The sequence below is a fragment of the Schistocerca cancellata genome, chromosome 2 (assembly GCF_023864275.1).
Source record: "Schistocerca cancellata isolate TAMUIC-IGC-003103 chromosome 2, iqSchCanc2.1, whole genome shotgun sequence".
Lineage (NCBI taxonomy): Eukaryota > Metazoa > Arthropoda > Insecta > Orthoptera > Acrididae > Schistocerca > Schistocerca cancellata.
Window position 1 is genome coordinate 759,333,956 of NC_064627.1, and position 26,556 is coordinate 759,360,511.

Consider the following 26,556-nt stretch of genomic DNA (forward strand, 5'->3'; position numbering starts at 1 on the left):
AGTTTTCTTTTGATCCTTTCGGTCGACGCCCTTTGCTTTGGAGTGAAGTGTGTCTCTGCCTATCCCTCACTGTCAAGGTCCCACGTGCGGCTACTAAAAGCACGTAAACATCTGTCACTGCTGATCTAGGTGAAATTTTGCAGGGCGCTGCGTTGAGAACGCCCTTGTCTTTCAAGCTACCGTGACTGGATTACTAAGTTTTGATGTTCGGGGTAGTAAATAAACACAAGAAACTGATTTTGTCAATAATGAGCAACAGGTTGACATGGAAGGACTTAAATCCACAATCAATTACTATATAGGGCGAAGAGAACTGACTGCAGGCGATAGACACTGCCGCTGGAGTAGTTGTTTAAGACTTTTAAGACACAAAGACTTACTGCAAGGTGCAATGAAGACTAATTTTAGGTATACAGGATGGTTACAATAAAACTCTCGCTCCTTGAGAGGACCTCCATGAAAAACGAGTGATCTTAGGATAATGAAACTTTGTGGAAACATTTGTAAGCACATGCGGAACAGAAATAATGAGTAAACCATTGAATGAAATTTCCACATGAGAGGGTACCGTTTGTTAACTGCGTATGACGTTTATGTTAGATGGTACAAACGTTGCTCAGTATGACGACCATCTGCATCGACGACATCTTTGAACCAAACTAGAGATTGCTGTACTACTGCCCGAAACATTTCGGATGGGATGTTGGCTAGCGCCCTTGCTAAGCTAGTTTTCAACCTCCAACGTGTGTTTGTGTCCCATCTGATAAACCTTTCCTTAAGGTAACCCCACAGCCAGAAATTGCACGGGCTCAAACCATCTAATCTTGGAGGCCACACAATTAGGAACCATCGGCCAATGATTCGGTTGTCTCCAAATACGTCACGGAGAAACTGAGTGACCTTACGAGCAATGCGTCGATACTCGCGAAGAGCAGCAATACTATCGATACTGTTTTTATAAAACAGCTTTACGAGTGAAGCCCTGCTCACATCGTCCAGAACGTTGTTGACTTTCAGCGACTGTAATGCACATTGACGCTTGTGTTTCAACTCTAAGTGTCTGTGCCAGTGCCGGCGCCTAACGGCAAGTCATGACACTAACACGACTAACAACGCAATTCCTGCAGCGCACAGTCTCACCATCGTCGCTACACTACTGGCCATTAAAATTGCTACACCAAGAAGAAATGCAGATGATAAACGGGTATTCATTGGACAAATATATTATACTAGAACTGACATGTGATTACATTTTCACGCAATTTGGGTGCATAGATCATGAGACATCAGTACCCAGAACAACCACCTCTGGCCGTAATAACGGTCTTGATACGCCTGGGCATTGAGTCAACAGAGCTTGGATGGCGTGTGCAACTACAGCTGCCCATGCAGCTTCAACACGATACCACAATTCATCAAGAGTAGTGACTGACGTATAGTGACGAGCCAGTTGCTCGGCCACCATCGACCAAACGTTTTCAATTGGTGGGAGATCTGGAGAATGTGCTGGCCAGGGCAGCAGTCGAACATTTTCTGTATCCAGAATGGCCCGTACAGGACCTGCAACATACGGTCGTGCATTATCCTGCTGAAATGTAGGGTTTCGCAGGGATCGAATGAAGGGTAGAGCCATGGCTCGTAACACATCTGAAATGTAATGACCACTGTTCAAAGTGATGTAAATGCGAACAAGAGGTGACCGAGACGTGTAACCAATGGCACCCCATACGATCACTCCGAGTGATACGGCAGTATGACGATGACGAATACACGCTTCCAATGTGCGTTCACCGCAATATCGCCAAACACGGATGCGACCATCATGAAGCTGTAAACAGAACCTGGATTCATCCGAAAAAATGACGTTATGCCATTCGTGCACCCAGGTTCGTCGTTGAGTACACCATCGCAGGCGCTCCGGTCTGTGATGCAGCGTCAAGGGTGACCGCAGCCACGGTCTCCGAGCTGATAGTCCATGCTGCTGCAAACGTCGTCGAACTGTTGGTGCAGATGGTTGTTGTCTTGCAAACGTCCCCATCTGTTGACTCAGGGATCGAGACGTGGCTGCACGATCCGTTACAGCCGTGCGGATAAGATGTATGTCATCTGACTGCTAGTGATACGAGGCCGTTGGGATCCAGCACGGCGTTCCGTATTACCCTCCTGAACCCACTGATTCCATATTCTGCTAACGGTCATTGGATCTCGACCAACGCGAGCAGCAATGTCGCGATACGATAAACCCCAATCGCGATAGGCTACAATCCGACCTTTATCAAAGTCGGAAACGTGATGGTACGCATTTCACCTCCTTACACGAGGCATCACAAGACCGTTTCACCAGGCAACGCCGGCCAACTGCTGTTTGTGTATGAGAAATCGGTTGGAAACTTTCCTCATGTCAGCACGTTGTAGGTGTCGCCACCGGCGCCAACCTTGTGTGAATGCTCTGAAACGCTAATGATTTGCATATCACAGCATCTTCTCCCTGTCGGTTAAATTTCGCGTCTGTAGCACGTCATCTTCGTGGTATAGTAATTTTAATGGCCAGTAGGGTATAAAGTTGGGTATCCATACAGTAAATAGTTTTTCCCTCTGCACTACCTCAAGTAGCGAAAGTTTAAGTATAACCACCCTATACGTTTCTGAATGAAAGTCTAACAGTTTCGTTGAACTGACAATGAAGGTATCTTCCTTCGTGTACATTCCACCGTTGGCTCTGGATTGAAGCCTTTGGGCCATTTTCTTAGGTGCTTTCTTCAACATAATTGTTATTCGACGTTCATAAGCGTAAGAAAAAATTCAAATACATACACTCCAAGGGAAAAAAAACCACTCATAACGAAGGAGTTACCTGAATGGTACTTAAATCGGTAGATATGATATAGATATACAGGCAAACATGCGATTACAATATCCATCACAATAAAGTTTTGCGCTCAGTTCCCGTGCTTGCAGAAGAACGATAATGAATTAAGGATGGAGCCGCCTTTTTACAAGTAAAAGTAATTCGTGTGCTATCAAAATGGCGGAGATATCCTTAATTCATTGGAATTGATTGGAATTTCAGAAAATATGGATGATTTCTTCAAAAGAAAGACCTTCAGAAACTGAGCGTGTCAGTAACACGTCGGTCAGCCTGTGGCCCATACGCAAGAAGTCATTCGACTTGGTACTGATTGATAGTTGTTGCATGTCCATTGCCCTCTCGTGTCAAATTCCGTCCAGTTGACAAGTTAAATCTTCAAAATCTCGAGCTGTTTGGAGGGCCCTGCACATAATGCCTCGAATGTTCTCAATTCGGGAGAGATTTGGCGACTGTGCTGGCCAAGATATGGTTTAGCAAACTGGAAGACAAGCAGTAGAAACTGTCGTCGTGAGCTGGAGTGCATTTTCTGGCTGAAATGTAAGCCCAGGGTGGCTTGCCATGAAGGGCAACAAAAGGGGACGTAGAATATCGTCGACGTAGCGCAGTGCTGTAAGGGTGCTGCGAATGACAACCTAAGGGGTCCTGCTATTAAATGCAATGGCTCCCCAGACCATCACTCCTGGATGTCTTGCTGTATGGCGGGCGACAATCAGGTTGATAGCCTACCATTGTCTGGGTCATCTCCAGGCAGTCATTGGGGCTTAGTTCGAAACGAGACTCATCACTGACGATAGTTCTACTCCAGTCTGTGAGATTCCAGGCCGAAGAGATGTCTGGAGACACCCCGGACAGCTGGGGGATTCCATCCTGACAGTCGGACCCCATACGGCCCAAAAGCCTGAAGTGATTTGTCTGGGGTGTCTTTTCATTTCATAGCAGGAGTGTTAGCGATACGAGGCTGTTGGGATCCAACACGGCGTTCGGTATTACCCTCCTGAATCCACCGATTCCATATTCTGCAAACAGCCATTGGATCTAGACCTACGCGAGCAACAATGTCGCGATTAGGTAAACCGCAATCACGATAGGCTACAATCCGACCTTTATCAAAGTCGGGAACGTGGTGGTACACATTTCTCCTCCTTACACGAGGCATCACAACAACGTTTCACCAGGCAACGCCGGTCAACTGTTGTTTGTATATGAGAAATCGGTTCGAACCTCTCCTCATGTCAACAGGTTGTAGGTGTAGCCACCAACGCCAACCTTGTGTAAATGCTCTGAAAAGCTAATCATTTGCATATCACAGCATCTTCTTCCTGTCGGTTAAATTTCGCGTCTGTAGCACGTCATTTTCGTGGTGTAGGATTTTTAATGGCCAGTAGTGTATAGTAAGACTGCTCTTGAGAACATTACTTTTTCGAATATTTTGGAATAATATGTCACCAAGGAATATTTAGTTATGTCCTTCTTGTCACCTTCCTTATGAAGAGGCTTAACAATTGAATATATTAAATAGTGAGGAACAATTTCCTGTGCCAGTGAGGCATTACATATCTCACTAAGGACATTACTTATTAGGCAGGAACAATTTTTCTGAATTTTGCTTGAAATTCTGTCAACATCATATGAAACAACATAGCTGCGACATGAAGTCACGAAGGAGGTACAGTGTGCGGCCGTGTTGAAAAATGTGTGCAGTCTCCAAAATTCTGAATAAATGGAGGAGGAAAAACGCATGGACTGCATGGGAGCTGACTTTATTACTGTAACATTAAGCGTTTCGCACATGGTCATATCAAATATCCAGGAGCATCATGTTACACAGAGATACAAAAGTTACATGTTGTAGTGTCCGCCCCGATAGCTGCGTGATCAGCGCGACGGAATGCCATGCAAAGAGGCCCGGGTTTGATTCCCTCCTGGGTTGGAGATTTTCTCCGCTCAGGGACTCGGTGCTGTATTGTCATCATCATCATCATCATCATCTCATCCCCATCGACACGCAAGTCGCCGAAGGGGCGTCAGCTCAAAAGACTTGCAAAACGCGACTGGTCTACCCGACGGGAGGCCCTAGCCACACGACATTTCATTTACATGTTGTAGTATGTAGCAGTAACGAGTCTGCTTATCATCGTTACTATTACATCATACGAATTTTGTACCTATGTGCATCACGATGTTCCAGGATATCTGATGATGCCAATGTCCGAAACGCGTAATATTGGAATAATAAAGTCAGCTAGCATCCAGTCAATGAATTTTTTCTCAGCGACCTATTCAGCATTTTGCAGACTGCACATATTTAACACCGTATGAGCGTATGGGTTTTTTAATTTTTCATTTAAGCGAAGGATGTTGTGGTACTTGTAGTTCCTGAAAGTTTTGGAGAATGACTTTTTAATACTCTGTCTTGCCTCTTCGACTGAAACGTTTAATAATGTTTTTGCTGCTACATTTAGAAAGCACCGAAGCAACTTTAGTTACTTAATAGAGGCAAGTCCTCCAGTCCAGATTGTATACCAATTAGGGTCCTTTCAGGGCATGCTGATATAATAACTCCATGCTTAGCGATCACACACAGTCGATCGCTCAGTGAAAGACCCATACCTAAAGACCGGAGAGTTGCACTGTTTCGACCGAAACACAAGAAAGAAAATATAATCGGCTGAATTTTAGCCCCTTGTCAATGACATGGCTTTGTGATGTGATTTTGAAGCACAGTTGATTCTTTATACACATGAAGTAATGAATACAAACGAAAGGGGATCTTGTACTCTACTTCTAGACTTCCAGAAGGCTTCTGTTACCGTTCCTCACCAAAAACATCTAATAAAATTGTGTGCCTGTGGAGTAAAGTCTCAGTTGTGCAACTGTATCCGTGATTTCCCGTCAAGAAGATCACAGTTCGTAGCAACTGACGGAAAGTCGTCTAGTTAAATCGAAGGGAGACCTAGGCTACCTGAAGTAGGCATTATGGGCAATCAGTTTTTCTTAATGTATATAAAATTTATTGGGAAACAATCTAAGTAGCCCTCTTCATCTACATATACATCTACATTTACATGGATTCAAATTTGAAGGTTGTAGATTCAATAAATACCTCGAGATTAGCATTGCGAACAACCTAAAGTAAAACCATCACAAAGAAATAGCTGTGACGAAGGCGAACCAAAGACTGCGTTTATTGGGAGAACATTTAGAACATGTAACAAATCCACAAAAGAGAATGCCTACACTACGCATGTACATCCTCATCCGGAGTGTTGCTGCACAGTACAGGATCTTTATCAGATAGGATTGACAGAGAACATCGAAAACATTTAAGGAATGGCAGCTGGTTTTGTGTTATCGCGAAATGTGAGAGAGGGTGTCATGGATCTGTTAGAGGAGTTGGAGTGTCAATCATTAAAACAAAGACGGTTTTCCTTGCAGCGATATCTTTTCAAGAAATTTCAATCAGCAACTTTCTCCTCTGAAAGCCAAAATGAATACACACATCCACATCGGGTTAAACAACCAAGGTAATAAAATCAGAGAAATCACTGTTCACACCGCAAGTTTCAAGTGTTTATTTTTTCCACGTGCCATTCGGGAGTAGAACGGTCGGGAATAGTCTGAAAGTGGTTCTGTGAACCCTCTGCCAAACAATTAAGCGAGAATTTCAGAGTGATCACGTAGATATAGATGAAAATCGAATATAAAGTGTTTGGAAGCCGTTTCTGAAGGTATTTGCCTAGAGTGTAGTTTTGTACGGAAGTGAAACGTAGAGAATTAACAGCTGAAATAAGATGAGAGCAGAAGCCTTTGACAAGTGGAGCTACTCAAGAATGTTGATCATAGGTTCGGATAAATAATAAAGAACCATTCAATAGGCTTGGGGAGAAAAGAAATTTATAGCACAACTGGACCAAAAGACAGGATTGGTTGACAGGTCACATTCTGTGGCATCAAGGTTTCATCAGTTGGAAGGAAATGCGTGCGTGTGTATATGGGGGAGGAACGGTGGGTAAAAACTGTTGGGGGAGATCAGGACTTGGCTACAGTAATCAGACTCAAACTGACGTAGGTTGCAGTAGTTGTGCAAGTATGAAGAGGCTTCTACAGGATATACTAGCGTAGAGAGCGGCTTGCAAACCAGTCTTCGGACTGAAGACTACAACAAAGAACAACTCAGTGAGTTCTGAATTTCAATATGAAGTCAAATACAGTTAGGTCCTGATTACCCCGAGTATGGATTATCCGGTTTGCAGATTATTCGTGAATACTTGTTTTGTAAATAGAACTGCCTTTTCCTGCTACTAGTTACTTTATTTTTCCCATACGCTTTTCGCCTTCTCCTGTTCTAAGGCATCATCAGTGGTATCTATAACGATACAGTTTTGTTAGTTTTAGATTATTAAACAGTTCACTTCGCGATTTTTTTGTAAAAAAAGTAATTACTTACGATTTACTGATCTACGTTTCCTCACATCTGGTCTGGAGGTCGCACTACCACTTTTATCACTGCCATATCATCACACCTTTGTATTCTGGCCTTCCTCACACTATTCGCCATGTTTCTCACTCTTTTTTTGTGGTGCTTTTGTCACTCGATACAACTATTTCGTCGTACACTGTTTTTCACAACGTAAATATTGCGACTCCATTATGTGTTTCATCTTCTTTGGTGTGTTTACCTGTTTGTTGCCAACCTAACGAAGTATATGTTCGAGACTAACTTCTATTTATAATGTTTATACCGTGTGTGTGTATGAACGTACTGAACTCTCTGAAAACAGGTTCACTTGGATTTCCTCCTGGATGAAAGAATAAGATTAATATCTAAATAATGCCACGTTCTCGTAGGAATGTTTTCCAAGTGTGACAAGTAAATTAGATGCATTGTCTTATAACGACGTGGCAAGTTTACCGACTCCTCCCCTAGCTAGGGTAGATGACTGGTAACGTCCACCCAGAGTGGTTGCGTTGGTCTGTGTGGGATGAAACTGTGTGGGGCATGATTTATTAATGGGTTTGGATTCTGGACAAAAAAGACGAGTTTTTAGTAATTTTTGCGCACGATTGCTCATGCTGGGAAAATAAAGTATAAGCTGATTTTCTGTACACGCTCAGATGCTCCATAAAGACAGCAGGAATTATTGATGTGTCAGATTAATGTTTCTTCATAACCACTAAGAATGCAAGCACATCAAGTGTCGGAGTTAGGATTTTGTCTGCAGAAGAGGAGATCATTGTATATAATGTAGCGGTTGTTCAGTCCGTGTACTGGAACCTGTGAAATTAATCCCTATATCTTTCGCCAATAATTATGTGAATCTTTTAACTTAGCCATGTTCTTGCACAGGTCAAAATAATACTGACGATAGTATCCACCTTGCATTAACAGTACTCAATAAGCAGCTGTTTGTTCAACTGGGTTAGTATATTGATAAACCTTGTGGTAATCTTGACAACACATCGTCTACAATGTTGTCACTTCCATTTTTTAAACGGTCTCGTAATTATACTCTTGAAGGAACAAAGACCAGTGTGGTATGTGGCTGTGTGGTAACTTGCAGGCCATGAGAAAACTCAGTGCTTGACGGTCTTCTTTCCTTGTATGTAGTTCAGTTTTGTTCCTAATGAATCTGCAATACGCAGTCTCTTAGTTCAGAAAGTAATGCATCAGTTACTAGACAGAAATCTTTACTCATGTAATGATGCTGTCGAATACCGGAACTTACTAAAGCTTCTTTCAATACATCATAGTCACTTGCCCAGAACAATGGTGCATTTTTCTTTAAAAGATCTGTTGGACTGTTCAGAAGCTGATCAGTTACAAATCTATGAAAAAATTAGCATAAGTCCAAGAATACTTTAAGCTGCTTCTTAGTGTTTTGGTATGGAGAATTTTTAATGGCACTGATCTTGTCAGAGCCAGTTGTTATTCCAGTACAGGTAATAATATAACCAAGAAAATTAATATTTTCCCTGACAAATATAGATTTTTGTAAATTAGCTGTTACTCCTGCCTTTGAAAATCTCTGTAGAACCTTTTCCAGTAACTGTGTAACTGCGTGTGTTCTTCTTAGGTTTGTGTAGCTACCAGCATATCATCAACTTACAGAGTAACTTGGTCATGTAGTTCAGGTCCCAATACTGTATCCAGTGCAGTTATGAGTACACTTGAGCTTATATTTAAACCGAATGGCAGCACACATAATTGCTAGTTTCAACCAGCGAAAATAAAGGCTGTGCTTTTCCTCGATTCTTTGTTAAATCTCACCCGTCAGTAGGTCTTCAAAATGCTCCGGCTAGTTCACACAGGAGTGATAATTTAACTAACTGACGTTCCACCCAAAACCAAAGAAACATTGCCTCCAGGTTTTGCAACAACTAACAATGGACATTGATGGTTCAATTATGCGCAACTCCATCATCAATTTATTTCACTTCTTCACTGCTAACTCCTACTTTCCTAGATCATTGGATGGAATATGTACGAGGTGCATTCAAGTTCTAAGTCTCCGATTTTTTTTCTCTGGACTGGAAAGAGATAGAAACATGCGCATTGTTTTAAAATGAGACCGCGTTCATTGTCAATACGTCCCAGAGATGGCAGCACCGTACGGCAGATGGAATTTTACCGCCAGCGGCGAGAATGAGAACTGCTTTAAATACTTAAATTGCGACGTTTTCCGTACTTGAACAGCATGCAATCATTCGTTTTCTGAATATGCATGGTGATTGAAATTCATTGACAGTTGAAAGAGACATGTGGTGATGGATTTATGGATGTGTCGAAACTGCGTTCGTGGGTGTGACAGTTTAATGAAGGCAGAACATCGTGTGACAACAAACCGAAACAACCTCGGGCTCGCACAAGCCGGTCTGACGACATGATCGAGAAAGTGGAGAGAATTGTTTTGGGGGATCGCCGAATGACTGTTGAACAGATCGCCTCCAGAGTTGGCATTTCTGTGGGTTCTGTGCATACAATCCTGCATGACGACCTGAAAATGCGAAAAGTGTCATCCAGGTGGGTGCCACAAATGCTGACGGACGACCACATGGCTGCCCGTGTGGCATGTTGCCAAGCAATGTTGACGCGCAACGATAGCAAGAATGGGACTTTCTTTTCATCGGTTGTGACAATGGATGAGACGTGGATGCCATTTTTCAATCCAGAAACAAAGCGCCAGTCAGCTCAATGGAAGCACACAGATTCACCGCCACCAAAAAAATTTCGGGTAACCGCCAGTGCTGAAAAAATGATGGTGTCTATGTTCTGGGACAGCGAGGGCGTTATCCTTACCCATTGCGTTCCAAAGGGCACTACGGTAACAGGTGCATCCTACGAAAATGTTTTGAAGAACAAATTCCTTCCTGCACTGCAACAAAAACGTCCGGGAAGGGCTGCACGTGTGCTGTTTCACCAAGACAACGCACCCGCACATCGAGCTAACGTTACGCAACAGTTTCTTCGTGATAACAACTTTGAAGTGATTCCTCATGCTCCCTACTCACCTGACCTGGCTCCTAGTGACTTTTGGCTTTTTCCAACAATGAAAGACACCCTCCGTGGCCGCACATTCACCAGCCGTGCTGCTATTGCCTCAGCGATTTTCCAGTGGTCAAAACAGGCTCCTAAAGAAGCCTTCGCCGCTGCCATGGAATCATGGCGTCAGCGTTGTGAAAAATGTGTACGTCTGCAGGGCGATTACGTCGAGAAGTGACGCCAGTTTCATCGATTTCTGGTGAGTAGTTAATTAGAAAAAAAGTCGGAGGCCTTAGAACTTGAATGCACCTCGTACTGTAGCAATAAATCTCATAGGTACGGACGTTCATATGACATTGATATGTGTTTCTGATATAAGGTTTCTTACTAAAGACTTGCATGTACTTTAACAATAATCTTTGTTATGTTATGGTGAGTCAACAGTTTAGACTCAGTTACTTTACTTTGTTTCATCAGTTTGACTACTTTATGTGGATATGTTACAGATGGGTGCTGTTTCGGTTTTAATTAACTTAACTTTTATTCCTTGGCAGTACTTACCATGATTCTCTTTCGTCTTTACCAGATCTTTTGTGATTCTTCAGCTATCGCCACTTATATAGCATTGACCGACGGAGAACTCTCTTATTGCGTCCTTCTCATGTAAAATGTCTAGGCCCAAAAGGCACTCGATTGTTAGTCCATTTGTGACTAGGAATGAGCTTAGTATCAGTCCGTTTCCCAATTTTACTTCTACCTGTGTTTGGATTCTGACATTTCACGATTTAGCTCCGATAGTGCCCAGAATTCAACAGCTCTGGACTGGGCACTTGGGTACCTTTGTAGCCTGTCTTATTATATTATATAAACTGGTGGAGATAATTCTTACCATCACACATCAAACACATTGTCAGTTGGCATACCTCCTACTAAGGCCTATACGATTTCTTTGCTGAGCTCATGACACTTCAAATGACTGGTTACTAATTCTTCTCTGAGATCGCTATCACCATTGTAACACAGATCTTAATTGTATTTCCTACGTTGCCACGGACCATCCCACAGTCAGCAGTTGAGGGCGTAATGTGACCGTATGTAGTTCGTTGACCTGATGTTTGAGGGACAGATGTTGAGTCCGCCATTCTTCTTTAAAAGTATGCGTACGTACCAGTGACTCCTGCAACTGCGGTCTGTTATCATTATTGTGTGTTTGTTGTTGTTCTTCATTTCCCACAAGCGTAGTCCATCGATGGTTGTTGTAGTTATTATTGTATCAGTTATTATGTTAACATGGCCAGCGGCCAATCCCATTCCCATAAAAACCCAGATAGTATTGATTGTCACTTCATTTTCTTTTTTATTCCCTGGTGGGCCACTATCTATTTGCCGCAAATTTCTCATTTGAGGTGGTCCTGATTGTGCCGTGTAATGTACCTTATTACCTCTCAGGCCACTGTGGTTACCACTGCGCTCATGGCGGCGAAGATAGTGTCACACCATTATAGTGGTGATCGTTTTCTCTGGAACTCGGGATTTTTGCCTTTCGTGGACAAGAGATCTACCACTTTTTTTTTTCTACCAACTTTTTTTTCCCACTTAGCTGTAACAGATTTTTTTTAAATTTAATTTTAATGTCCCAAAAGAAAAATCATATATAAAAAAGAAGGAAAAGAAATATAGGACTGAAGTGACATCCTCGTCACTTCACTGGGAGTACATCCTATCCCTCGAAACAACGTAAACCTGGGACTCCCCACCGCTTCGGGGGGTTATGAAACATGCTGCCTAGAAAGTTCGCAAAATTCGTTTTATATTTAGAGTGGCGTCGGATGATTTCGTGTTGTTCTAGTAGATAATGCCAATAGTCCACGCCCGATATCAATGTCCGCGAGAGCACGTAGTGCGATGCGTGTCCACCAATCCATCGGATTGCCGAAGTTTTTTGTGAGGGGAAAAATACAGCGTCAGGGAAAAATAAAGCGTCCGTCGTGATCGTTGATTCGTCGGTGCGTCTGAGGAGGGCCATGATGCGTTGCGTCAGCCGCCAAACATCCGTTGCCTCACCGCACTGCAGAGAATGTTCGTCGGTGTCCTGCATGCCACATATAAGGCAGAGCGGGGAATCTACCATGCGAATGTCGTACAATCGTTGGCGGTTGACTGTCTTGCGGTTGATTAGTGTATACCATGACGATCGCGCTGCTGTGGTGAGGAGAGGTGTATGGACAGCTCGCCAAATCTGTCGCCAGTTTCGTGTGGGGTATTTAAGTTCGACAACATTGCTGCCATGATGACGCCGCAAGTATCGATATATCTCACGGGTAGTGGGGAGTCTTGTAGAAGGTATCTGTAACTGAACATAACTAAAATCAACAAAAAATCGCACGACGTGAGAAAAAGAGGGCGAGATTGTGCCTACCGCCACCGGTGGTTCAAAGGACGTGGGAAGAAGCACATCGAGGATGGCCGACGTGATGGCGTGTCGCCGTTGGTTCCAAGTGCGTAGCGTCGCTCGCAGGTATAGAGCTAGAGTCTTGTTCCGCACATCCGTGAGGTTAAGCCCTCCAGCGTGGTGTGGGAGAGTTAAAGTCTTGTATTTGACCTTAAACAACATTCCTTGGCTGACATAGTATCCAAAGGCCGCCATTAATCTGTCAGCAATACCATGTGGCATTGGCAGTACCTGTGCCAGGTGCGGCAGTCGCGAGGCCAGGTGAATATTAGTGTAGTCCACCCTTTGGAGCAGGTCGTGCGTTCGGAGGGAATTGTTGCGTATGTGCAGTCGGACGTTCTGGAGGAGACGTCGATAGCTCGCCGCCGCTGATTGCCGTAGCGATCGGGTGAACAATACACCTAAGCATCGCAAGATGTCCACCGTCGTAAACGGACTGTGCAGATCGTCCAGCCCTCGACCGATGTGCATGATCTTGGTTTTATTCATGTTGACCCTGCTTCCCGCAGCTACTCCGTACGTAGTAAGAAGGGTAACCACCTGATTTACTTCGTTCTCCGACCGGACGAGTATCATCAAGTCGTCGGCATATGCACGACACGTGAAGGAGCTCGCACGGAGTCGGACGCCTGTTAGAGTCCGTCTAAGAGTCTGCATCAATGGTTCGAGCGCTATTGTAAACAGTAGCATCGACAAGGGACATCCTTGCCTAACTGAGCTGCAAACTTGAATCGGTCCTACCTCCCTGCCATTAACTCTCACCGTCGAAGAAGCGCCGCGAAGGAGGCGCATGAGGACGGTAATAAAATCCTGTGGTATCGCCATCCGTCGCATGGTCGATTCAATGAAATCATGGTTGATCCTGTCAAAGGCACGATCAAAGTCCACCGATACGAACGCCGCTCGCATGCGACAAGCGTCCGTCAGGGAAATTACGTCACGGTATTCGCCGAGGATAGAATGTATGTTGCTCCGAACCCCTAGACAAGCCTGGTCTGGTGGTATTGTCTTGGATATTACAGTCTTGAGCCTTACCGCCAACATTCGCGCAAAGATCTTATAATCAGTATTGAGCATCGTGAGCGGTCTAAAGTGATGGGCGCTGACACTCGCTGTCGATTTCGGTATTGGTATAAGCAGTCCCGCCATGAACTGCGACGGAACGTCCGTGTCAGGGCTCAATAACTCATTATACATCAATACCAACTGGGACATCATTAAATCCGCAAATGCGTGGTAAAATTCGAGTGTCAACCCATCTGGCCCAGGGGATTTATGCACCGCACCCTTCGCGAGTGCGCCCCGGATGTCATCTTCCGTTAGGGGTTCCAATAGCGCCTCTGCATCCGGACCATCCACCTCCGTTTGCATCTGTCGCAAAATTTCTTCTCCTGTCCGATTGTCCGTCGGCGGCCCAGTGAAAAGGAGGCGATAATGCTCCAGAAACTCAGCAGCAATGTCCTGTTGTGACGTCAAGGGCCGACCATCGTCATCATGGAGGACTGTGATTAGGGATCGGCGATTACGCGCATATCCCTTGGACACATGATGCATACCAATACGTTCTCCATCGACGTTGTCCAAGCACCGAGCACGGATCGAAAGGCCCTCCAGTCGACATCTCGTGATCGATAAAATACAGGCCTGAATGTGATGGACTTCCGCTTGACGCTCGAGCGATGGGGCCATGGAGGACAGGTCGCGGAGCACCATGTAGAAATAATCAAGTGTATCGCGGAGCCATTTCGCTTTTTCCTTGCCATACGTGATGAGAGCTCTTCGTATCGCCGGTTTTGCACACTGCAGCCACCACGAAAGAACCGTACGGTGCAGCGGCAAACGGCGAGTGCAAGTCTGCCATGTTTCTTCGATCCGCTGGCGACATTCGAGATCCACCAATAAGGATGAATTGAGTTTCCAGGAACTACGACTCCGTCAGACCCTCTGCCGTGGGAGGGTTAACGTGCATAAATATGCAAGGTGATCCGTAAAAGCTGTGGGCCAACGTTCAGCAGCCAACACGTGATCTCTTAATCCGTCAGAAACATAAATCCGATCCAGCCTGCTCGCCGAGTGGCTAGTAAAATACGTGTAGCCCTCTCGCTGCCCATGGATCTTTTCCCACGTGTCCATAAGGGCCATGTCCCGGCAGATCGTGTTCAATGCGTGGCATGAGCTGAAATTAGGAGTTTGATCCTTCGGGGCGAGTACACAGTTAAAATCCCCCCCTACCAAGATGTGGTCATACCTCCCATGGAATAGGGGGGCAATCTCCTCCGAGTAGAATCGTGCACGCGCCTGTCGATTGTCAGATCCGGAGGGGACATAGATGTTGACGATACGAATGCCGTTCACGGTCATAGCCAAACCCCGAGCCAAAGGAAGGTAATCGAAGTCACACATCGGAATCCCTTCCCGGACTAGTATCGCTGTGCCACGTCCTCCATCTGGAGTCGGCGCTAGGTAAGTGTTGTACCCGTGCACGTCGGGAAAAGCAGCATTGCAGGTTTCCTGCATCAGCAGAATATCAACGTCAGTGGCGTAAATCATGTCCCGGAGAAGTTGCATCTTTGCAAGCGAACGTGCGGTGTTAATGTTCACTGTGCCCACCTTATATGCTTGGTTCGTTGTCGTTGTCATGCTCGTGTCATGTCACTGAGAACTCCAAGGGCGTTAGTCCACTATTCTGGCTCAGAGGGGTGCCCGCCAACGGGCTGCCCTCCTTTGTTGTCGTTCCGTGGTGTGCATCCTGTAGGTGAGTGGTCATCATTAGGGGGTGGCAATTCCTGTATGTCCTCGACTGGTTCCGCCCAGTCGCAGTGGTCATCCATCCGAGAAACGTCCTCTGATGTATTTCGACGAGGCTGCTGGGACATTGGTATCCCTGACTCCTTCGTCGGCAGCGCTGGGTCAGTCGGTGGCAATGAAGAGGGACCATCTGAAAGGCAGGGCATCCGGTCTCCATCTGACGGAATCCTGTCAGCGTCCTCTAAAGGCGCGTGTTCTGTGTCAGACAGTTCTTCGGCTAGGATACCTTCCGTGTCCCCTAGGCTAGGGGGGGCTTTTTGCGACGCTTCGGCGATCGCTGTTTGCGGGCCCTGCCCTCTGCTGCCTCACTGTGTTCGTCGATCGTTCGTTGGTCCGTTGCCGGTGCCACTGTCTCGACCTCTACTTCCACGTCGCGTGCTTCATGTGAGTTGTCGGAAGGTTCCTCCCTCAACCGACGTGACGTGGGCGTAGGGACATTCTCCGAGTCACCTCCATGCTCCCGTAACTCGGTCGGCTCTTGCATAAACACGTCCGTGTCACGCTCTGAACTGGGCAACACCTCCCGGCGAGCCACCGACACGTACGTCATCGGTAGTTGCGTGGGAACTTCTCGCTGTGACGCGTCTCCATGTGGCAGTTGCACGACGCGGCGTTGTATGCACTCCGAGCGGATATGTCCTTCTCCACCACAGCCAGAACAAGTGCGTGGCTGGCCATCGTAGATCACAATAGCTCGACACCCGCCAATGTATAAATAAGACGGGATATGTTTTGTAAGGACGATCCGCACCTGTCGCACGCCGTTTAGCACAGGATAGGTACTAAAACTCGCCCAGCGTTCAGGCGTATGACTAAGTACCGTTCCATAAGGTCGCAGCGATTCAGTAACCATCGATTCTGGCACCTCAAACGGCAATTCAAAGATCCGAATCATCCTCACTCCCAATCCTGAAGGAGCTACTGTTACATCGCTGATATGGCCATCAGAGTGTCGAAATTTAAATCCTCTTTGAGCAGCGGAGAGAGTTCTTTCACACGCAGCTTCATCGGTCATCTTTACGTACATTGTACTGCTTACAATGGACAGGTGTATTCCAATTATGTCTGTAGCAGGTAAACGAACTTCTTCCCTCAAAAAGCGCTCTATTTCGAAAGCTTTGGGTCTGGCAAATTCGTTGTCGAACGTAAATTGGAGCGTAGTCTTTCGAAAATTGTGTGCCATGGCGATCGAGTCAAACAACAACACGCGCGAGTACCGACGGTGTAAACACTTCCTCGTCCACGCGCGCCCGCGGCCGGGACAGCAGGTACGTGCCGCGCCACCGCCTAAAGCAGACTGTAGAACCGCTCGGCCACCACGGCCGGCTAGGTTCAATTATCTGTTAATTTTGATACATACGCAAACAAAGCCGTTATTTGTGAAGAAATTTCGTTACCAAGCCCATCAAGTTTTGCAGAATTTTCATTTGAGTTACTGGACAATTCATCGAATTTAGTTTATACAGAGTGTATCAAAAAGAATTATGCGATTTGAAAATATTATAACTATATTGTTATTTGAGATATGTGCGTGAACAATGTACTGTTGGAAAGAGCAAACTCTCGAGTTTTACATCGTTCCCGCTAGGTAGCAGCAGTGTGCGCCCACTTCAATTCTAGTGAAACTGGCGTCGGGACAACAGAAAGAGTTATGCGTTCTACGTTTTCCGCAGTGTGAGTCAGTAATAACCGTTCGACTTTCGTACTAGATATGGTGTGGATCCTCTTACAGCACAGAACATTAGACGATGGCACGAACAATTCCGAGAAACACGTTGTATCGCCGGGCCGTTTCCGAGTGACTTGACACAGACGTCGAACGAGTCCTCCACAGTTCCACAAGGAGTTCGCAGAAATCCGTTCGTCGTGCAGCTCGACAGCTCAACACGCCCCCGATGTCCGTCTGCCGTGTGTTGCGTCGACGTTTACAAATGAAACCATACAAAATCCAGCTACTGCAAGCTCTTCGTGGAGGTGACTAACAACAACGTGTGGAGTTCTGTAATTTCGTTCTTCGCAAGATAGAGGATGACACTTTTTTTCACGCTTAGTGCTTAGCAACGAGGCAACATTCCATTTGAATGGAAAGGTGAACCATCGTAATGTGAGAATATGGGGTACAGAACAACCACTTGAAGTTGTGCATCATGAGAGGGACTCTCCAAAATTTAATATGTTTTGTGCAGTTTCGCGGAAAAAGGTGTATGGTCCGTTTTTCTTTGCTGAGAACACTGTTACAGGAAGCACATATCTCGATATTCTTGAGGACTTCCTTTTCCCATAGTTGGAGACTGATTCTAACGACTTCATTTACGAACAGGATGGGGCACCGCCATAGTGGCATCTGGGAGTGCAGGAATTTTTAAATCAGAGGAACACTGAACGATGGATCAGTCACACTGGAACAAATGATTCAGCTTTACATTATTGGCCTTCGAAGTCACCGTACCTGACTATGTGATTATTTCTTGTGGGGGGAGGGGGGGGAGGAGGGGGTTATAAAAGACTCTCTTTATGTGCCTCCCTTACCAACAACAATGAATGATCTGAGGCATTGTATAACAGCAGCTGTGGAAGCTGTAACTCAAGACATACTCGTTGCAATGTGGGAACGATTTGAATACCGCATTGACATATGTCGTGCATCTCAAGTGGGCATATTGATCACCTATGAAAAGCTATAAAAAATACTTTTTGAGTTCCCCATTCATCTAAAAACAAAATTCATTGTATATGTTTATTAGTTTCAGAAATATAGATGTGCCAAATCGGATGATTCTTTTTGATACGCTCTGTGTATCAACTTACAAAAAGCCTGTGTAAATTTCATTATGTAAGGTGGTCATTTCAGTTTTAGTACTCTTTTCACTATGTAAGGTGGTCATTTCATTTTTAGTACACATTTCAGTACTTAAAAATGGGGGAGGTGGCACAGTGGTTAGCACACTTGACTCGCATTCGGGAGGACGGCGGTTCAGACCCGCGTCCGGCCATCCCGATTTACGTTTCCTGTGATTTTCCTACATAGCTTCAGGCAAACGGTGGGATGGTTCCTTTGAAAGGGAATGGCCGACTTCCTTCTCCAACTTTCCCTAATCCGATGGGACCGATGACTTCGCTGTTTGGTCCCCCCCCCCAAATCAACTAACCAACCAATCATTATGTAAAGTAGACATTTAATTACTTAAGGTGGATATATTATTATTAATAGTGGACATGTTAGTGGACATTTCATTCATCTTCTGTAACACTAAGTGTAACGTAGCAGGTGAAGCAGGTACTCGACTAGTAGGTGGAGTCACCGCAGCATTAATTATAGGACTGACCTCAGTATTATCAGCTTTGTCTTCAGCTTGCAATTCATTTCGCGCGCTGAAGCATTTGTACAGTCTACGGCTACGTTATCAAACTCATTCTCATCAGCAAAGGATTAAGTATTATACTATGTTGCTGGATCCATAGCAGTTAATTTTCCTATCTTTCTCATAACAATGTAATATGACTAAATTGCCCAAATCCGTCGGAATGCTCAGTGGAAGTGAATGGATGCAGGTGATCAGACAGGATGCTTACGTACGTGTCACCTGTCAGAGTCGCATCTAGACGTATCAGGGGCCCCATATCATTCTAACTGCACACTAGACGTATCAGGGGCCCCATATCACTCTAACTGCACACTCCCCACACCATTACAAAGCCTCCACAGCTTGAACAGTCCCCTGCCGACGTGCAGGGTTCATTGATACATGAGGTTGTCTCCATACCCGTACACGTCCATCCGCTCGATACAATTTGAAACGAGCCTCGTCCGACCAGCCAACATGTTTCCAGTCATACACAGTCCAATGCCGGTGTTGCCGGGCCCAGGCGAGGCGCAAAGCTTTGTGCCGTGCAGTCATCAAGGCTACACGAGTGGCTCTTCGACTCCGAAAGCCCATATCGATGATGTTTCGTTTAATGGTTCGATCGCTGACACTTGTTGATGGCCCAGCATTGAAATTTGCAGTAATTTGCGGAAGGGTTGCACTTCTGTCACGTTGAACTATTGTCTTCAGTCGTCGTTGGTCCTGTTCTTGCAGGATCTATTTCCTGCCGCAGTGATGTCGGAATTTGATGTTTTACCGTATTGCTGATATTCACGGTACACTAGTGAAATGGTTGTCCGGGAAAATCCCCACTTCATCGCTACCTTGGAGATTCTGTGTCCCATCGCTAGTGCGCCGACTATAGCACCATGTTCAAACTCACCTAAATCTTGATAACCTGCCATTGTAGCAGCAGTAACCGACTTAACAGCTGCGCCAGACACTTGTTGTCTTATATAGGCGTTGCCGACCGCAGCGCCGTATTCTGTCTTTTTACGTATCACTGTATTTGAATACGCAAGTCTGTCAGTTTCTTTGGCGCTTCAGTGTATTACAAAAGTTGCAGTGGGAGAAGAAATAAGTCTAATAGACTTTTTAATGAGATATGTATATTTACTAAAAATTCTACTGTAGCTGATTCTGCGCGTGTTATCGTTCCTTTCTAGGTTGCATGATGAATACAGGCCCAGAATTCGCTGTAGGATAGCAATAAATTGGGTGATGTGCAAGTACAATGTGATGAAATATATCACGGTGCACAGGAAGAAAAATCAGACTTCGAATTTAAGGGAAATCAAACTCCAGGCTCTAAAATAAAGGAGGAAATAAATCGTGTAACACTACGCGGGCGGCGCGTAGTCGTCACATCACGCAACGTACGCTTGACTGCGGAAAGGTAAAGCTGAAACATGGACGAGAGGTATGTGAAATAATTATATGCTCATAATCTACAAAACTATCTTAATTATTAGCAGTTAAGAGTACTACACAGGAAGTCTTACTGTCAAGGCAGCAGAAGAAAGGCGGATCTGAAGTAGTCAGAGATGCACAGTTTTTTTCGAACAAGTGCTGCAGTTGGCCAAAAAAAGCCCTTTGAAAAGGTATCGCTACGTGGATGACACCTTTGTGCTACGGAATCATGCTGAAGAGGAACTGAGTGATTTTTTGGTGCACATAAACAGTTTCAATCCAAAGATACAATTCACCATGGAGAAAGAGAGTAATGGACAACTAAATTTTTTGGATGTATTGGTTATTAAACGGAGAGATGGGACTTTAGGGCACAAGGTATATAGGAAAGACACACACACTGATCGTTACCTACATAAGGATTCGAATCATCATCATAGGCAGAAGAGAGGAGTCATAAAAACTTTAGTGGACAGGGCTAATAATATCTGTGAGCCAATTTATTTGCAAGATGAATTCAGCTATTTGCGAACGGCTTTCAAGAGAAATGGGTACACTGACAACGAAATAGATCGAGCACTCCACCCTAGAAGAAAAGTGTCCGAAAATACACGACAACAACAACCGTCGGCTAGAAAAGTTTTTCTTCCATTTATTCATAACATCACGGACCGTACTGGGAAATGTTTGGCCAAGTTTCAAGTGTATACAATCTTTCGACCTACCAAGAAAATTAGTGAAAGTTTAAGATCGGTGAAAGACGCACGACACCCGTTAGCTACCCCAGGTATGTATAAAATTCTGTGTAGCTGTGGCATGGTTTATAGTGGAACAACTAAAAGGAGTGTTAATACCCGCCTAACGGAACACAAAAGGAATTGTAGATTGGGACAAATTGACAAATCAGCTGTAGCGGACTACGTTTTCAAAGACGCTGATCACGAAATAAAATTTAGTGAGACAAACGTGATAGCTAGGACCTCACATTATTATACCCGCATGTATAGAGAAGCTATAGAGATCTGTTGTTTTTGTGGTATTCAGTCCTGAGACTGGTTTGATGCAGCTCTCCATGCTACTCTATCCTGTGCAAGCTTCTTCATCTCCCAGTACCTACTGCAACCTACATCCTTCTGAATCTGCTTAGTGTATTCATCTCGTGGTCTCCCTCTACGATTTTTACCCTCCACGCTGCCCTACAATACTAAACTGGTGATCCCTTGATGCCTCAGAACATGTCCTACCAACCGATCCATTCTTCTAGTCAAGTTGTGCCACAAACGTCTCTTCTCCCCAATCCTATTCAATACCTCCTCATTAGTTATGTGATCTACCCATCTAATCTTCAGCATTCGTCTGTAGCACCACATTTGAAAAGCTTCTATTCTCTTCATGTCCTAACTATTTGTCGTCCATGTTTCACTTCCATAAATGGCTACACTCCATATAAATACTTTCAGAAATGACTTCCTGGCACTTAAATCTATACTCGATGTTAACAAATTTCCCGTCTTCAGAAACGCGTTCCTTGCCATTGCCAGTCTACATTTTATATCCTCTCTACTTCGACCATCATCAGTTATTTTGCTCCCCAAATAGCAAAATTCGTTTACTACTTTAAGTGTCTCATTTCCTAATCTAATTCCCTCAGCATCACCCGACTTAATTCGACTACATTCCATTATCCTCGTTTTGCTTTTGTTGATGTTCATCTTGTATCCTCCTTTCAAGACACTGCCCTTCCATTCAACTGCTCTTCCAAGATCTTTGCTGTCTCTGACAGAATTACAATATCATCGGCGAACCTCAAAGTTTTTATTTCTTCTCCATGGATTTTAATACCTACTCCGAATTTTTCTTTTGATTCCTTCACTGCTTGCTCAATATACAGATTGACTAACATCGGGAAGAGACTACAACCCTGTCTCACTCCCTTCCCAACCACTGCTTCCCTTTCATGCCCCTCGACTCTTATATCTGCCATCTGGTTTCTGTACAAATTGTAAATAGCCTTTCGCTCCCTGTATTTTACACCTGCCACCTTCAGAATTTGGAAGAGCATATTCCAGTCAACATTGTCAAAAGCTTTCTCTAAGTCTACAAATGCTAGAAACGTAGGTTTGCCTTTCCTTAATCTAGCTTCTAAGATAAGTCGTAGGGTCAGTATTGCCTCACGTGTCCCAACATTTCTACGGAATCCAAACTGATCTTCCCCGAGGTCGGCTTCTACTAGTTTTTCCGTTCGTCTGTAAAGAATCTGCGTTAGAATTTTGCAGCTGTGACTTATTAAACCGATAGTTCGGTAATTTTCACATTTGTCAACACCTGCTTTCTTTGGGATTGGAATTATTATATTCTCTGAAGTCTGAGGGTATTTCGCCTGTCTCATACATCTTGTTCACCAAATGGCAGAGTTTCGTCAGGACTGTCTCTCCCAAGGCTGTCAGTAGTTCTAATGGAATGTTGTCTACTCCCGGGGCCTTGTTTCGACTCAGGTCTTTCAGTGCTCTGTCAAACTCTTCACGCAGTATTATATCTCCCATTTCATCTTCATCTACATCCTCTTCCATTTCCATAATATTGTCCTCAAGTACATCGCCCTAGTATAGATCCTCTATATACTCCTTCCACCTTTCTGCTTTCCCTTCTTTGCTTAGAACTGGGTTTCCATCTGAGCTTTTGATATTCATACAAGTGGTTCTCTTTTCTCTGAAGGTCTCTTTAATTTTCCTGTAGGCTCTATCTATCTTACCCCTAGTGAGATAAGCCTCTACATCCTTACATTTGTCCTCTAGCCATGTCTGCTTAGCCATTTTGCACTTCCTGTCGATCTCATTTTTGAGACGTTTGTATTCCTTTTTGCCTGCTTCATTTACTGCATTTTTATATTTTCTCCTTTTATCAATTAAATTCAGTATTTCTTCTGTCACCCAAGTATTTTTACTACCCCTCTTGTCTTTTTACCTACTTGATCCTCTGCTGCCTTCACTACTTCATCCCTCAAAGCTACCCATTCTTCTTCTACTGTATTTCTTTCCCCCATTCCTGTCAATTGCTCCCTTATTCTCTGCCTGAAACTCTGTACAACCTCTGGTTTAGTCAGTTTATCCAGGTCCCATCTCCTTAAATAGCCACCTTTTTGCAGTTTCTTCAGTTTTAATCTACAGTTCATAACCAATAGATTGTGGTCAGAGTCCACATCTGCCCCTGGAACTGTCTTACAATTTAAAACCTGGTTCCTAAATCTCTGTCTTACCATTATATAATCTATCTGAAACCTGTCAGTATCTCCAGGGTTATTCCATGTATACAACCTTCTTTCATGATTCTTGAACCAAGTGTTAGCTATGATTAAGTTATGCTCTGTGCAAAACTCTACCAGGCGGCTTCCTCTTTCATTTCTTACCCCCAATCCATATTCACGTACTACGTTTCCTTCTCTCTCTTTTCCTACTGCCGAATTCCAGTCACCCATGACTATTAAATTTTCGTCTCCCTTCACAATCTGAATAACTTCTTTTATTTCACCACACATTTCTTCAATTTCTTCTTCATCTGCAGTGCTAATTGGCATATAAACTTGTACTACTGTAGTAGGCGTGGGCTTCGTATCTATCTTGGCCACAATAACGCGTTCACTATGCTGTTTGTAGTAGCTTACCCACATTCCTATTCTTCTATTCATTATTAAACCTACTCCTGGATTACTCATATTTGATTTTGTGTTTATAACCCTGTAGTCACCTGACCAGAAGTGTTGTTCCTCCTTCCACCGAACTTCACTAATTCCCACTATATCTAACTTTAACCTATCCATTTCCCTTTTTAAAGTTCCTAACCTACCTGCCCGATTAAGGGATCTGACATTCCACGCTCCGATCCGTAGAACGCCAGTTTTCTTTCTCCTGATAACGACATCCTCTTGAGTAGTCCCCGCCCGGAGATCCGAATGGGGGACTATTTTACCTCTGGAATATTTTACCCAAGAGGACGCCATCATAATTTAACCATACAGTAAAGCTGCATGCCCTCGGGAAAAATTACGGCCGTAGTTTCCCTTTGCTTTCAGCCGTTCGCAGTACCAGCACAGCAAGGCCGTTTTGGATAGTGTTACAAGGCCAGATCAGTCAATCATCCAGACTGTTGCCCTTGCAACTACTGAAAAGGCTGCTGCCCCTCTTAAGGAATCACAAGTTTGTCTGGCCTCTCAACAAGATACCCCTCCGTTGTGGTTGCACCTACGGTACGGCTATCTGTATCGCTGAGGCACGCAAGCCTCCTCACCTACGGCAAGGTCCATGGTTCATGGGGGGGGGGGGGGGGGGGGGGGGTATAGAGATCTATAAGAACGGAAATAATTTTAATAAAAAAGAAGAAGGATTTAAACTAGACAAGATATGGCGGTCGACTCTGTACCAACGAAGAGACTATCGATTACCTATAATCGAGAGAGAGGGCACTGGCCAGAGATAGTTTTAAAGTCGAAAGCACGTGATGAATGGTGGCGCCATCTGAGCGCTCTACATAAGCGAGACCTCCACCGCCTATCAGCCAGTCACCGACTCACATCAGAAGACGTTGCCCGCAGTAGGCAACGAAACGTCGGGAAGGAGAAGCAGTTTTATATATGGACCACGGTATTTTTTTAAATAGGTAACAGGTAAACATAAACGTAATGTTCTAACTACTACAGGGAAATTAGAGACTATTAATAGTTTAGTACAACTGCTTCAGGATTGTGGGATAGGCGTTCAAATAGCCAGCGACGACACTTTATCACGCACACAAATGAACTGAAATGCGTTAATGTGTTAATAGAGTACAAAAGACCATGTCCTTTTGACTAAGTTGATGTTTTGAATCTCCGGAAAATGAAAATTGTAGTCAGGAAAGAAGTGAACAATAAAGAGAAACAGAAAAAAACTGGATGATTATTTCCCGAGAATGAACGGAACGCAAGTGACACTAAATACAGGGTATTCATAAAAAAGTGTCGAATACTTTGAGAGGTGACAGTATTCATCGAAACAAGAGAAATAAGTCCAATAAACTTGGGTCCGGAAACATACTTTCCTAGGTAAACACCTGTTTATGGGAAGAGCTGTCCCGACAGTTAGTTGCGGATATTAGCACAGTCGTTGCATTGGCGCTCCATCAAATGTGTCCGCAGGGTATTACGATGTCCTACCCACAGTACTCGACCTACCATTAGGAGATCTGCAGTCAGTCGTGAGGTTCGTGTCGTGTTGTAGGGTACGTTAGTTTTCGTCATATTTGTGTGCCTTGTTGTACAATACTGTCAACCCTGGGTACGTATCATGGTGTTTTACCTTCTTTAAAACGCGGATTCACTTTTATGTTTATTGTTATTGCGCTGTCTGTACGTGCAAATGGTGTAGTACATTTAAATTTTCTCTCTCCCACCACTTGTTAAAACTGGAAGCCTACTACTCGACAAGTGAAATGGCGGATATATTATTATGGTATGGTTTAGCAAATGGACATAGCCTGCAAGCCCGTGCCCTCTACGCTGACAAATACCCAAAGCGCAGAGCGCCCTCTTCTAAGCTGTTCGGCAGACTTTTCCAGCGTCTGAGGGACACAGGTGCCCTTGCACCTCGGAAGACTGTCAGTATAAGATCCTGCACAGTCTTCACGCCTGGCATGGAGGAGCGTGTGCTACGTTCGGTGAAAGAAACCCCTGGGACCAGTGTGCGACGATTAGCAGCAGCCGAAGGCGTGTCTCACTCTCCTATCTGGGGGCACTCCATGGACAATTGCAGTACCCATATCATCTACACCACGTTGAGGCCCTGTGGCCACAGAATCATCATAGCGGATGGCGGTTCTGTCAATGGCTGTTGTAGAAGTATGCCGCAGATCCATACAAGATTTTATTTACCGATGAGGCAGGGGTCACAAGAGATGGTGTTGTGAATTTCCATAAACAGCTTGTGAGGGCAGATGCAAATCCCCAAGCAATTCAGGAAAGAGGGCATCAACACCGATTCTCAATCAACGTATGGGCAGGCGCACTTGGCGATACGTTCTACTACAAAGGTTAACTGGGCCGCATTATCTGGACATTCTCATTACTGTATTATTATGTTGTTGGAGCCTGTACCATTGCAACAACGAATACAAATGTGGTTCATGTATGATGGCGTACCAG